We start from the raw sequence: 13,015 nt of genomic DNA, 5'->3' as shown, positions 1-13,015 counted from the left end.
GGGTTTCTTGTCAGGCCGAGCGATGTCCCTCTGGTCTCACCAGGAGCCTCTTTAGTAGAGCTGGTGTCTGGGCCCTGCCCCCCAGGCCAGGTGGAAAGGGCCTTGCAGGAAGCGGCCTTCACAACTCACAACCGGCCAAGGCCATCATGATGACACACAGTTCAATAGGGCAAGGTTTCTGGCAGGTAGTCGTCTAAAGTCTATCAGATTGTCCACGCAGACCTTGTCGGTCCACTTGCAACCTCTCTAGGTGGAGCAAAGTACTTCATGGTATTGATTGATGCTTTTTCCAGGTACATTCATGTGTTCATGCTCAAGCAGAAATCAGAAGTGCTTCCTAGGTTCAAGGAATTCTGTGCTTGGTTGCAAAATGTCCATGGAAAGCAACTGCAAAACCATTGGTTGGCTTTCATTGAGTTCTGTGGACACAGTAAAAAAAAGCTGCCATCTGGTTTCTCTCTGGATGTTCGGATTGTTGAACACAGATTTGCTCTCCACCGTAACTATGTCTCTCAGCATACCACTTTATTTTCCCCCAGATAGGTGGCTATTATTCACTTGTAGGAAGATGTGCTTATTTAGATTACAACATTGCAGTGGGAGCAAAAGCCACCTTTCTTCTCTCAAGAGGGTTAGTCGAGTTTCTGTTGTTACGGAAAAATCCAGGTGGGAGGCTGCTCGGAGCCTGTGGGTCCCTGCGGAACAAAGAAGGAGTCCAGCCACCAACCGGAGCAAATAGCATAGACCAAAGTTTATTGCGCAACAGGTTCAAAGAGGAATTGAACCCTGAGAACGGGGTGACAAGGACTTTTAAAAGTTCCTATCTTATCCCAGCAGACAGTTCGCTAAACATCACCACTCCATCAGAAAAGGGGAGGGTTATACATGATTAACATAGGAGGAATGTGTTGGGGTAACATGCAAATACAGGATATGTCTTGGGAAGTACATTCTAAGCACCTACTGCAAGAGGACAATAGAACTTTGGTTTGCATAGTCTGCCGCCTGGGTAAGTCCGGAGGAGAGCTTTTGCCCAGTGATTGTCACCTACGGGTAAAGTACCTTCCTGTGAGTAGGTGACCTCCCGCTTGGGGAATTCTGGCAGGGACCGAGGGGTTCCCAAGTCCTTGGCCAACGAAGCAGACTGGCAGTGGAATGAAGAGAATTGGTGAAACCAGTGATTTTCTATGAATTTCCAAGTGTTTTTAGGCTTTTTAAATACAGACGGTTCTTTTTGGAAGTGGCCTGGCCTGACATTGCTACATTGTATCTAGCTGGACCATAAAGAAGGCTGATCGCCGAAGAATTGATGTTTTTGAATTCTGGTGCTGGAGGAGACTCTTGAGAGTCCCATGGACTGCAAGAAGATCTTTTTATTATTATTATTCAAAGTTATAACAAGACATATTATCCAAAAACATATCCTTATTCCCCCCATTTTTCCTCCCCCCCCCCACAGAAGCCACACACCCCCGACTTCCCTCAGTTCCAGTCTTTGGTTTCTCTAATAATGCTGTTTTCTGCATGTTACAAAGTTGTATAGATCCTCAAACTGTTTAGCTGATTATTATCAGTAAAAAAAATGTGAATGTTTATTCAAAAACTGCCAAGGAGTCCAGTTCTCTTTGTTGTGTTTTCAGATACTTTGTGAAAGGTTCCCATTCACCCTTAAAGTCACTGTTATCCTTGTCCCGTAGCTTATATGTCAATTTTGCCAGTTCTGCATAATCCATCAATTTTTTTTGCCATGGTTCTTTAGTTGCGGTTTCTTCAGTCTTCCATCCTGCAAGAAGATCAAACCTATCCATTCTTAAGGAGTGGTCACTGGAAGGACAGATCGTGAAGCTGAGGCTCCAATACTTTGGCCACCTCATGAGAAGAGAAGACTCCCTGGAAAAGACCCTGATGTTGGGAAAGATTGAGGGCACAAGGAGAAGGGGACGACAGAGGACGAGATGGTTGGACAGTGTTCTCGAAGCTACCAGGATGAGTTTGACCAAACTGCGGGAGGCAGTGGAAGATAGGCGTGCCTGGCGTGCTCTGGTCCATGGGGTCACGAAGAGGCAGACATGACTAAACGACTAAACAACATCTAGTTTTGATTGGATTAACAGGGTAACGACGTTTCGATTGACTCAGTCCGTTGTTCTCGCAGCGGGAGCTGTCATCACCTTGTCAGCGCTCACTGGAGTGTGCAAAACAGCTGGAGCTGAGCTGCCTCTGCAGAGCCATGGCATTGCTGCGATTGGTTGAAGGGCTACATTCAACGCCATCTGATTGGCTAGAGTGCATCCTCATGCAAATACATTGTCGTGTATAGCATCGGGATACGGGGTCAGAAATGGCGCTTTCTTCTTTGGGTTTTGGACTTTTGTGTGGTGCTAGGTGCAACGTTGTGACGGGGCGAGGGGAGTCCTAGTGTGGCAGGGTTCCCTTGAGATCATCGCCTCGGGCTCTACGTCTCTTACTCGGGAGTAAGACTTCGTTCATATGCCCCCCCTCCATTCCGTAACACTATTCATAAGGACTTCATGGAGTGTGCACTCTTGCAGGGTCTGCTTCCAGAAACTACTATTGCAGTTGTATATATTTTGGCAGAAATAGTTTACAAATATGCATGATGGCAAGCAGGCAGACAGGAACAGTTACAAATCAACCTTGGTCCTGCATAGCAGGGAAGCTGTTTCCAACTAGTGAACTAGAAACCTTTCAGCAACCTTTACAACCATCTACAAACCCCAAAGTTTGTATTTTCTTTAGCTTTCTCTAGAGAAGGGGCTGTTTTGTATATTGGAGCAGAATAGTGTATTAGCTCTAATGTTTTGTTTAAAGCAAGCCCTTGTTAAGTACCGTCAGCTGAATTGGGCTTGTGCCCAGATCTTAGCACACTAACCGATAAAACAGGTGAGGGTAACCTCTGGCCCTCCAGACGTTGCTGAACTACAGTTCTCATCATCCTGCCCATTGGCAATGCTGGCTGCGGCTGAGGAATTTCAAGGAAGCTTTCGACTTGCCCCTACCTACACCTACCTACCCACTGAACGAAGGAGCAAGAAAGCAAAATGCAAGCTCAGAATTCCTCAGAATAGGCCTTGAGGAAATTCCCACCTGAAGATGATTTGATTCCTTCTCAGCAGGGCAACCAAATCTCCAAAATTGGACCTAAGGTCCAGAAGGTGTTTTGGGATATCTTTAAATATTTCTACTCTTGACTGTTGTATTACCAAAGTCTTCTCGTAGTGCCAGCCCAAAATTCTATCTCTCTCTTCTTTAGATCGGAGGGTAATCAGACAGTCTCTTATTCTGTTCTTTTCCTTCTTCCGTTCTCTTCCAAGTCTGAAGGCCCTCACAATTTTGAATTTCTCTTTTCCCAAGTCCAAATCCCAATAGTCTGCAAATTCCTGTATTTGTATTAACTTTTTGTCCCAAACTATTTATACTTTGTGTGTTCTGATCCAATTTTTTATTCATTTGTTCCAATGATTCATTTATCTTGCTTAGTGCAAGCGCCAGAGCCTCTTCTGATATCATTCCTTTTGATTTAGAGTGCATTAAAACAGCCGCAGATGGGACAAGAGGGCCAGATGTAGAAGCTCTTCGCTGCCACAACTTCCCAGACCTTGTTGTTTTGTCTTGAATTGGCGGATCTATTTTTTCTTTTCCATCTGCCATAACACTTAAGCCCTTCAAGGTCAGTTCCACAGTCCCACAGTCTTATCTTTAGAATTGGAAAATTCCAACCCTTGCAGCAATTTCAGAACCCTCCTCTAGAGGGAAATAGTTACTGACTGTATTGTATTAATCCAAAATGTCACTTTTTAAAACACAGTTTCACCAATATATTTAGTAACAAGTCTCAGTTACTATTGCTCAGTTGCTTTTACTTCTTTTTGTCCTTTTTATAGTCAGAAGAGGATTATTGAAACAATGTATCACTCCTGTTTCGCTGGCTGTCAATGAACAGTCTATTCACAGTCTATGCAACACTCCAAAGTGCAACAATCTTAATGGCAGCCCGTTCCCAAGCTCTGGGCGATGGAAATTTAGCTTCTTTCCCTCTCTTTTTGCAGGCAAATATTGTCCAAAACTCCCCCCCTCTTCTCCTGCTTCCAAGGGGGGGTTCGCTATTCTTAATGCTGGAAATTTAAGCGTTTAAAATAGTCTTTCCGAGGCTTTAGCTTGAGTCTATTTGCTTCTGACTATTTACAAAGGAGGAAGGCGGACTTCCTGTTTTAGACCTTCCCCCGTTCGTTGCCAAATTCAACTTTTAAAAACTCCGATTCTTCGCTTTACTCACGGGTAGTTACTTTTAAATCCAATTGTCCACAGGAAAAAGTCAGCGCTCTCTGGCAACGGCTGTGCGGCTTCACTCCGTGGAAGTAGCAGTAGATCCAAAGCACCGCGCCGCTCACCCCACTTCGCTCCAGATCCCCGAAAACGGGTTTCCCCGCGAGTAGGGGAGGCGCAAAAGGTGCCAGCCGAATCCCCACATTCACAGGCTTCACCCGCCTGTGATTTTTGAAGGGTCTCCGCTTTCGCCGCAGCGGCCAGACCCGATTTCCCCAGAGCGGATTCCTCTTACTCAGAGGAATTCCGCCATTGCCGATGGCGCTAACCCGGAAGTCCTGGGGCTGAGGAATTTCAATGAAGCTTTCGACTTGCCCCGACCTACACCTACCTACACACTGAATGAAGGAGCAAGAAAGCAAAAGGCAAGTTCAGAATTTCAGAGTTTTCCAAATGCCATGGCATCTCAGTGGGGCTCCCTTGCCAATTGATGGTAAAGCAAGCCATTGGACAGGCCATCATGCATGAGGATGGTTTTTCGAATGGATTTGAATCACACTTGGACTTTTTCCTAATTCAAGATAGTGCCTCACGAAAGCATGGAGCTTTGCAGAGTCCTTTGGAGACTGTGGAAAAGATTGCGCAAGAGAGAGGCTTGGCACCAGAAGAAATTCATAACTTGCTGAACATCGCACTCAGTGCCAAGCTTGGTAAAGAAAACATGTTTTGGCTTCTCTTTCCCCTTGGCAGTAAAGTATGTCAAAGTAGCTGCATTGCCCTTAACAAGAACCTGGGCTGCTTCGAGCTTGTGAGAAATTATCAAGAGTGAAGATGTTAAGAATGTTAAGCAGTGTCTTTCAATGTCTTGCAGGCACAGTGATAAGCACTAGGCTACTGAAGAATCTGATTCCCATTTCCGTAATAACAGAGGATTCTCTTATTTCAGCTGTCTCTTGGCTCTGTGCTCGCAAGTGTTCTAGTGACTTTCAGGTAACTTGGAAAGCATGGGAATGATGTCTTGGTTCTGAAGAATGATATTTCCCCCAGTCTGACTTAGTTATCCTGGTGATGATTCAGCTAGATGTTGTACACGCTGACCATATTCCAGAAGGGGTTGGTTGTCTTGGCCTTGCTTTGGCTTACTGATATCTGTCTTCTCCCTATAGGTGCTCATTCTAAAATGGATAATTGTAACGTTTGACTTCATTGATCAGAAGGAAAATATTAATGCTCTCTATGGTTTCTTCTTCAGCTTCTTACAATATGAGAAATTGTTAAGTTAAAAAGGAATGTGTTATTTTGCAGGAACTCGCTTTTATTCTGACATTAACCAAAATCAAACAAGAAAGAGTAGTTTCTGACCACACAACAGGAACCCATGTGAAAAGTGGGGCCTTAAAAAAACCTATCCCATTTCCTTCCTTTTCCTGTCTTGTTCCTTCCCAATGGGCACCGATCGCAGCGCCCCCCGGGTGCACGGCATGTTCAGGCAGGCAGGCAGGCAGGCAGGCAGCTATCCGATCAATTCCGGTGTGATAGTCTTATGTTTGCATACTTATTGGAAAATAAAACTAATTTATTTTAGAGCTTGTATTTGTGTGTATTCATGGTATTATTTGTAGACCCAGTAGATGGCAGTGTGGTGTGGAGAGTGTTTTTGGCAGCGAAAGGCTAGAGGGTGGAACTTTGACCGTTCAAAGGCACTATAAGCAATATATATATATATATATATATATATATATATATATATATATATATATATCTCAACATTTTCCTAGCTACGTTTTCCCATAAAAGTATACACTCGAATACATTTAAATCAAATACATTTGGAACAAGTGATTGTTACATTTAAGGAACATTCTCTAGGCGATGAGATTGGGGGGAAATACAAAAACCCATTCGGATACATTTGGATACATTTAGAAAAGTACAGCATTTTGAGGAAAAATACATTTGAGTCAAAAAATACATTCAGATCCATTCTTAAAGTCAATGAGAAAGATACAGCAAAAACGATACAATTCGATACAGCGAAAAACGATCCATTCCCCAAGGCACAGTTGACCTTCTTGAATCATAGAATCATAGAATCATAGAATCATAGAATCATAGAGTTGGAAGAGACCACAAGGGCCATCGAGTCCAACCCCCTGCCAAGCAGGAAACACCATCAGAGCACTCCTGACATATGGTTGTCAAGCCTCTGCTTAAAGACCTCCAAAGAAGGAGACTCCACCACACTCCTTGGCAGCAAATTCCACTGTCAAACAGCTCTTACTGTCAGGAAGTTCTTCCTAATGTTTAGGTGGAATCTTCTTTCCTGCAGTTTGGATCCATTGCTGCGTGTCCGCTTCTCTGGAGCAGCAGAAAATAACCTTTCTCCCTCCTCTATGTGACATCCTTTTATATATTTGAACATGGCTGTCATATCACCCCTTAACCTCCTCTTCTCCAGGTTAAACATGCCCAGCTCCCTTAGCCGTTCCTCATAAGGCATCGTTTCCAGGCCTTTGACCATTTTGGTTGCCCTCCTCTGGACACGTTCCAGTTTGTCAGTGTCCTTCTTGAACTGTGGTGCCCAGAACTGGACACAGTACTCCACGTGAGGTCTGACCAGAGCAGAATCCATGGCACTATTACTTCCCTTGATCTAGATGCTATACTCCTATTGATGCAGCCCAGAATTGCATTGGCTTTTTTAGCTGCCGTGTCACACTGTTGGCTCATGTCAAGTTTGTGGTCAACCAAGACTCCTAGATCCTTTTCACATGTACTGCTCTCAAGCCAGGTGTCACCCATCTTGTATTTGTGCCTCTCATTTTTTTGCCCAAGTGCAATACTTTACATTTCTCCCTGTTAAAATTCATCTTGTTTGTTTTGGCCCAGTTCTCTTGTAGGGTGTTAAGGCAGAATACGATATATTTGATATTGGTAGGGTCCTTCTCCTTCATTCTCCTCTCAGACCCTGACTCTCTTACGACACAGTGACCGTCCCAGAGTGTGGGCACAACTTCTGCCGGTCCGGCCTGATCCAGTGCAGCGGGGCAAAAAGGAGGCTGGCTTCCTGTCCTCAATACCGAGTTGGAGTCCAGAGAAGGAGCCTCGTCAGCAATCGGCAATTGGCTACCTTTGTCGAAGTAGCCAAGACTCTCAGTCTTCAAGAGGGAAAGGAGGAATCTGTGAGAAGCACCAGGAGCCCCTGAAACTCTTTTGCAAGGAGGATGAAGCCCCCATCTGTGTGGTTTGGGGCAGATCCAAGAAGCACAAACACCACGAGGTGATTCCTCTGGAAGAGGCTGTCGAGGAATACAAGGTACCTTGAGGGGGAGAAATAGCTGTGTATTCTTCTTGGCAGGTTATCTTTTTAATTCTCAGATGCAAAGTAGGCATGGTATTAACTGGTGGTTGTTTATTACCTTAGAAGCAGCCAAGGGGAAGCCTGAGGGCTGCTGGGATGGCTGGGAGGAGGGAGTGCTCACCACCCCACCCCCACCCCCACGCAGGAGGGAGGAGGAGACCCCGAACCAAGTCCTTATATAGACATTTGAAATTGCCCACCCTGGAGCCCAAGACCACCCCTCCATACATCATACATACATCACAAAAGGGGCGGCCTACAACAGACTCCTGTCTGGCAGGAAACCTGTTGATGGGTTTACCTGGCTGTTCATGGGTTTACCTGCATATTCTTTTGTGATGAGAACTACTTACGGTATTTATGTATGTGTTTATATCTTAGACCTTCTAATTCTCCTAGCACCAAGAATTGACCAGATGGTGCAGGATGCCCCCCCCAAGTATCTGTTGGAAGCAGATTTAGGAGTGGGGGGTGGAAGCACCTACTGGTGGGGAGCACACTTCTTCTGGCGATGCTTGCTCCTCCTCCTCCTCCTCCTCTTCCCACTTCTCCCTGGGGCCTCAAGATGAGAAGTCAGGCTGGAAGTCTTCTCGGAGAAGACAAAGGAGCAAGCATGGCTGCCTTTCCTCTTCTCCAGACCAGTTAGTTGGACTAGAAAACTTTCCCATCCCAGTTCTGCAGTGGTTTTCAAGCAGTGTGCTGTGGCAGCTGGGGTGCCTTGAATGATGGTCAGGGGTGCCGCGGGAGACACTGGCCTCTGTCCCTCTTTCCTTCCCTCCCTCCTCGGCTTGCCGAGCTGTTTGTTTCAGCAGCCCTGGCTACAAGCTCTGCAGGCGAATGGTGCCTCTGGGGCTGGCCAGGGGGTGTGGGCTGCCAGGAGCTGAGGCGGCCTCAGAGTAAGCAAGCAAACTGGCGAGGGGCCCTTGCTGTTGGGAATGGACAGGCAAGTCCCAGGCCCCTGGGGGGCAGCGGGGGCAGCTCAGAGACCAAGAGGAGGACTCCTAAGGAGAGGGGAGAGGAGAGGAGGCTGAGAGAGCACTCCGCCAGGGAGGCTGTTCAAGAAAGGGGGAGAAGAGGCAAGCAAGGGGGGACCTAACTGGTCTCCTGAGCCCCACAGGGGTGCCGCAGAAAGAAGGGAGTTGGTCCAGGGAGCCGTGGACCCAAAAGGGTTGAAAACCTCTGTACTTTTCTTTCCTCCAGTCAATTACTTTGCTATTATAGCAAGGCCACTGGACCCAAGAAGCCAGTAGAATATTCATCTCCTCTCTTTGTGTCTCAATCAAAGCTGAGTTTTCCCTTTTCTTGTCAGGGAGAGATCTGTCGCCGCCTGGAGATTCGGAGGAAAGAGAGAGGGGAAATTCTGGCCTATCAAGCAGACCTGGACAAGGAAAGCAAAGACCTCCTTGGAAGTGTCCCTATTGTTACTAGTGAGGGAACAAGCACTTCAAGAAGCAAGTCCGGACTGAGGAGGGATGGGGAAATCTGCCCATTTCAACTTCTCCCCATTTCTCCTTTTTCCATATCGGTTTGTTATTTATTTATTATTCTGAAAATGAATCAAATGCCAGGGTGGCTACCTTCTCGTATCAATATTTTGATACAGTGGTGCCCCGCAAGACGAATGCTTCGCAAGACGAAAAACCCGCTAGACGAAAGGGTTTTCCGTTTTGGAGGTGCTTCGCAAAACGAATTTCCTATGGGCTTGCTTCGCAAGACGAAAATGTCTTGCGAGTTCCTGCAGGTTTTTTTTCCTCCCCCCCCCTTTTCCCAAGCCGCTAAGCCGCTTATCAGCTGATCCGCTAAGCCACTAAGCCGCTTATCAGCTGATCCGCTAAGCCCGCTAAGCCGCTAATAGGCTTGCTTCACAAGACGAAAAAACCGCAAGACGAAGAGACTCGCGGAACGGATTCTTTTCGTCTTGCGAGGCACCACTGTACGTGCTTTACCCTCATAAATACATTTTTTGTGAACATTACCTGGCTGGGTCAACCTTGAAAAATTCAGAGGTGTGAATTTCAAAAGATTGCTATTTTGGTCTCCATATTTTTCCAAGAATTGCGAATTAGGTAAGTTCACCTTTGAATGCAGCTAAATGGAGTTTATTTCCCATTGTTGTTTATTATGTGAAAAGCGGTCAAGGAGAAGCCTGAGGACTTGTGAGCTGAGAGGGTGGAAGCAGTTCAATTCAAATCCTAATTCTCTTGCTGATGCTTTGAAGGCTGACCATCTTCCTCACTCCGACCTCCTCAGAAACGGAGAGGCTGAAGACTGTGGAGAAGTTGAGACAACTGCGCCAGTTCCTGGAATAATAATAATAATAATAATAATAATAATAATTTATTTATACCCCGCCCATCTGGCTGAGTTTCCCCAGCCACTCTGGGCGGCTCCCAATCAGTGTTAAAAACAGTACAGCGTTACATATTAAAAACTTCCCTGAACAGGGCTGCCTTAAGATGTCTTCTGAATGTCAGGTAATTATTTATCTCTTTGACATCTGATGGGAGGGCGTTCCACAGGGCGGGCGCCACTACCGAGAAGGCCCTCTGTCTGGTTCCCTGTAGCCTCACTTCTCGCAATGAGGGAACCGCCAGAAGGCCCTCGGCGCTGGATCTCAGTGTCCGGGCTGAATGATGGGGGTGGAGACGCTCCTTCAGGTATACAGGACCGAGGCCGTTTAGGGCTTTAAAGGTCAGCACCAACACTTTGAATTGTGCTCGGAAACGTACTGGGAGCCAATGCAGAAGAAGAAAAGCGTCTGCTGAATCATGTGGACGAGGTGGAGAAGGAGATTGCAGGGAGAAGGGATGAGCAGCTGGCCAGACTCTGCAGGAAACTCTCCTCTCTTGAGAGGATCATCCAGGTGATGGAGGAAAAGGGTCAGCAGCCAGCGAGTGAACTGCTGCAGGTAAGACCGCTCCAGGAAAAGGCTGCCTCCCATCCTTTCTGTGCCCCTTTCATGTACGCAAGGAGTGTAGGGGCTCAGTTGACGGAGCCTCGAGTCAGCTTTGTAATGGACAGGAACACCCCAGAGACCTGGGATGCTGAACTCACCTGAAGGCCGACTAGAGATTCTTCAGTCTTCTTGAGGGAAGGGGGGGGGATTTTCTGCTCCTTGCTGATGATTTGCCTCCGAATGCCTTCCCGCTGGGCAATGCTGCCTTCCTGCCCTGCCCTGGGCTTCGCCAAGGATGCAGTCAGGCCTCCTTCAGACAAGAGCCAGTCTCTTGACCAAGCTTCTCTTCCTGTTCCCTCCACAACTTCTGGGTTGATCCCCTTCCTCATAGATCCTGATCGGCCCAAAATGGTGCTCGGTCACAGCGACCAAAGAGCAAGACAGAGGGACTCATCCAGACTGCGCCATCTTCTCCACTCACAATCCCATATGGCCAGACGTACAAGTGCTTCTGAATGCCCTTTTTAAGGAGGCTGAGAAGGCTGACATACTGGCAAAGGCAGCCCGGTGTTTCAGCTTCTCAAAGTTGTTTTATTCAGTGCGCTGCTACAGCTTGTCACACCCAAATCCTCCAAAGGAATCTGCCAAAGTGCTTTTCCAGGCAAAAGCGGGCAGAAGGAGTGAAACCAAGAACCTCAAATTCACTAGACCAGGGATGAGGAATTGTGTGGCCCTCTAGATGTTGTTGGATTCCATCACCCCTGACCGTCGGCCATGCTGGCTGAGGCAGAAGGCCATTGGATCTGGCAATATCTGGGAGCCCACAAGATTCCCAGCCTCCGCCCTACACAAGCAACCAGGCACTCAGCTGTGAGGCATGCCTCTTACCGGAGGGAGGGTCATTCCAGGGGCAGCTGTGGCATGAGGGTGCTGGATCATGCCTTTGTGGGCACATTTGAGGATTAAAGAGGACCCCCTGTTGGCTATTTGCAGTTTAGTAGCGCTGCAGAGAGCTTGCTGGGGAGACCATGCATTAAAAAGGGACTCAAAAATAACTTAAACAAGGTTTTAATAACAAAAACAAAAACTCCTTTTACACTAAATACATCAACAACAAACCAGACCCAACCACCAACCCATCCCCCAGGGTAATGGGAGAGCTAGGTGCTGCTCCTTATATACTACACCCAAATGCTGACACAGCTTAATCAATACAACTCAGCAGCACCTGCTATGTTTCACAGCTGTAAAGCTGGGTCTCGTTATCTTGCTCTGGCCCTTGCTCTGGCCCCTTAAAGACATACACACCGAGTGGAACAATGATGAACCTTTACATTTAAAGTAACCATTCAACACCCCCTAGGAAGCGTGCTTTGAGATCTTCCTTACCACGTGGCTCTCTGGCAAAAACACAACAGTACTAAGGGCCATATGGAACCACACCTCAAAGCTGGATCAGACTTCCCAGATCCTGTAGCCTACATCAGGAGGAAGACTGGGGCAGAGGGGCCTAGAGTGGGAGTCAGAGCTGCTCTTAGGGCTGCATGTCTGAAGCATGGGCAGAAATCCTTGGGTGTGAGGTTGCATGGGGCTGTCTCTTTGTGTTTTGGTGATGCCAAGCCGCTAGCCAGCCACAGGCAGGCAACCAAGTGGCTTCAGGGGCAAGCTCCTTTGCAAAGCCAGTCTGACTTCACCAAATGCAATGGCAATGGCAGAGTGACCATTCGGCCCGTGTTCTGCTTCGCTGTGAAATGGCGTGTGTTCCTCAACGCAGAGAACCCCTCGTTCAACGTCAAGCTGGTCTAAGGAAGAAAAGCATAAGAGTTAGTTTGGAATCCCCACACACATGTGCTGGGAGATGCCTGCACACCACACATGTAAAGCACATCTCCTCCCACCCACACCCAAAAAGTCCTGGGAACAATGGTTTTTTAAAGGGTGCTGGGAATCGTAGCACTGTGAAAGGAAAACTAAGGTTCTTAGGATCCTTTGGAGGGGGTGGAATGTTGAATACACATAGATGGATGGACACACCCACACCCATCCCAGCATAGCTTCAACTTTTAGCACAAAAAGTCTTCAGCCAGATGTCATGCAACCCTTTCCAAGAATTGCGAATTAGGTAAGTTCACCTTTGAATGCAGCTAAATGGAGTTTAGAAGAATTGATGCTTTTGAATTATGGTGCTGGAGGAGACTCTTGAGAGTCCCATGGACTGCAAGAAGATCAAACCTCTCCATTCTGAAGGAAATCAGCCCTGAGTGCTCACTGGAAGGACAGATCCTGAAGCTGAGGCTCCAATACTTTGGACACCTCATGAGAAGAGAAGACTCCCGGGAAAAGACCCTGATGTTGGGAAAGATGGGAAAGATGGAGGGCACAAGGAGAAGGGGACGACAAAGGACGAGATGGTTGGACAGTGTTCTCGAAGCTACCAGCATGAGTTTGACCAAACTGCGGGAGGCAGTGGA

General features: G+C 47.1%; 1 long non-coding RNA gene across 1 annotated transcript; it reads left to right on the top strand.

The window, feature by feature from the left end:
• The first annotated feature begins 4,892 nt into the window (after positions 1–4,892).
• LOC128406077 (uncharacterized) lies at positions 4,893–5,555 on the top strand. Its single transcript, XR_008328396.1, has 3 exons — positions 4,893–4,997; positions 5,159–5,277; positions 5,454–5,555. It is a non-coding gene; the product is annotated as an uncharacterized LOC128406077 (long non-coding RNA).
• Positions 5,556–13,015: the final 7,460 nt, after the last annotated feature.

Source organism: Podarcis raffonei, chromosome W (assembly GCF_027172205.1).
Source record: "Podarcis raffonei isolate rPodRaf1 chromosome W, rPodRaf1.pri, whole genome shotgun sequence".
NCBI lineage: Eukaryota > Metazoa > Chordata > Lepidosauria > Squamata > Lacertidae > Podarcis > Podarcis raffonei.
This window is presented reverse-complemented; position numbering and strand designations above follow the sequence as displayed.